Below are 2,355 nucleotides of genomic sequence, written 5' to 3'. Positions count from 1 at the left end.
GGAAATGCTACGATTTCCTCTTCGTTTTAGGAAAACAATTGATGGACCTTTTGGTTACAAAAAGCAAGGTCTAGGGCGAAGAAGAAAAGTAGAAGTCAAGAGGCAGCTGAATTGCCCTGAAGAATCCAATAAACTAGTGTCTCCCTTGGGATAAAGAGGTTGTTCCAGAGTGAAATGATTTTGACTTCCTTTTGAGAGGCTCAGGGCAGGAGTTTTTGGGGGGCTTAGAACTCGAAGAAGTAAGGAGGCAATGAGATTCTATAAAAAGAGTGCAGTTGGCAATAGGGCATCAGGTTGTGGGTCATGAAATATGGCCAATAACTAATTCCCCATGCCCGGAAGGGCCAACCAACTTCAGTATTGGCCATACCTATTAAATACCTCCACTATCCCATAGACTTCAGTATGGTCGCATCATTCTTCGAAAGCTAGGACAGTGGTTCAGGGCAGGAGGTGAAAAGCCCCAACTGGGAGAAGGTAAAAAAGCTCTGGGTAAATTCAGAAATATTGAGGAAGGGGTTGAATTTCCTATAGGAGGGGGCTCAAGTTCAGGGAACTGTGATCTGTGAAGGCTGGAGGACTTAGGGAGATGGGGAGTACATGACTGGCAGGAAGAATAAAAACACAGAGGGAGCAAAACAGGACACACAAGAGTAGAGGGACAAGTGAGAAATTGGTTGGGCTGAAACAAAGGATAATAATAATCATAAATAATAATTCATATAATACTAATAATAGCTAACACTTCCAGAGTGCTCACCGTGGGCCAAGCACTGTGCTGTGCATGCATTAACCCATTTATTTTAGAAAGAGGGGCTGCAGTCAGATCATGGGATGCTCTATGTGCCAGGCTAAGGAATGCAGGCATATTTTACTGACAGTGGGGAGGTTTCTGAGCAGGTGTTGTTATGAAGGAAAAGAGAGGAATCAGAATTGCTTTAATAGGGGAGCCTGAAGACCCCCTGAAATTTTGAGTAATAGTGAATCACACTATTTGTGTGAATAGCCATATATTTCTTTTTGGGGGGGGTCTTTTTTTAAATTTAAATTCAATTAATTAACATATAGTATATTATTAGTTTCAGAGGTAGAGGTCAGTGATTCATCAGTCTTACATAATACCCAGTGCTCATTACATCACATGCCTTCCTTAATGCCCATCACCCAGTTACCCAACCCCCCCCACGCCCCTCCCCTCCAGCAACCCTCAGTTTGTTTCCTGTGATTAAGAGTCTCTTATGGTTTGTCTCCCTCTCTGGTTTCGTCTTGTTTTATTTTTCCTGGGCTTGTTTCTTTTAATAACCAGAATCCTGCTGTATGTATTGTTCTTTGATGTCCTTGTTGGAGATGTTCTCAGCCTAGCACACTCCTTTTATCCATTATACATTCCACAGAATTAAAAATATGGAACGCTTCATGAATTTGCGTGTCATCCTTGAGTAGGGGCCATGCTCGTTGTCTCTGTGTTGTTCCAATTTTAGTATATGTGCTGCCGAAGCGAGCACAGCCATATATTTCTTTTTCTGGGGAGAGCCGATTACTTCCATCCAATCTTAAAGGTGTCTGAGACTTCAAACAATGCTACGAATCACTGACTTAGCAGTTTCAAGCCTAGATGAACAGCAGCATAATAGTAGCATTGAAGGAAAAAGGGGTCCCAGGCAAAGAAGGAAGGGTGGGTTTGGCTGGAAGAGTTGACATGATCACGTCCCTCTGCGATCTACTGCTTTGACGAGGACGCTGTAGGTGGATCTTCCAGTGGGCACTAGAGATGGAGAACCCGGCCCTCCAGAGACTATAAGCTGCAGCTGCAGGCAGGGACCTGACCTCCATCACAAGCTGGAATTTTAATGACATTGTCAAGGAGAACAGAAAAGAAGGCCAAGGACAGATCTTTGAATATATTGAATCTGCAGTGCCTCTTCCTAAGTGCTTCCTGACATTATTTTTCTCTACCCAGGAAACTCACATTTTGAACTTTAGTTCCTAAAATACATTAAATCACACTGTGGAGGGGCAGGAGGGGTGCACATAATGACTACTTATGTGGTTCACTTCTCATCTGAGGAAATTATCTTTTCAAAATGATCAGGTGCACCTGACCCTGTTAGAAAGCGTGTGGGTATTTTTGAGCTAAGTTAGGAAGTGTGTAGGATCATTGTTATCACTCAGGATCTACTTCTAGCCCAGTGTTGGAATCTCAGAACCCACAGAATTTCTCCTTTCCCTGGAGAGGAAGAAAAAGATACCTGTTACTCTTTCCCTGCTCATGCCAGGAAAGCTACTTAAAATATTTAAGTTGATACAAATTGATAGCTTCTTCCTCAATCAATGGTCCCCACCCAGCTTTACTAC

General features: G+C 42.9%; 1 non-coding gene across 1 annotated transcript; it reads right to left on the bottom strand.

Moving 5' to 3' along the window:
* Window positions 1–1,398: 1,398 nt before the first annotated feature.
* LOC123326831 lies at window positions 1,399–1,505 on the bottom strand. The gene has a single exon (XR_006541362.1). It is a non-coding gene; the product is annotated as a U6 spliceosomal RNA (small nuclear RNA).
* Between the last annotated feature and the right edge of the window lie 850 nt (window positions 1,506–2,355).

The sequence above is a fragment of the Neomonachus schauinslandi genome, chromosome 15, assembly GCF_002201575.2.
Source record: "Neomonachus schauinslandi chromosome 15, ASM220157v2, whole genome shotgun sequence".
NCBI classification, from domain to species: Eukaryota; Metazoa; Chordata; class Mammalia; order Carnivora; family Phocidae; genus Neomonachus; species Neomonachus schauinslandi.
Note: the sequence above shows the minus strand (reverse complement) of the source record. Positions and strands in the feature narration are given on the sequence as shown.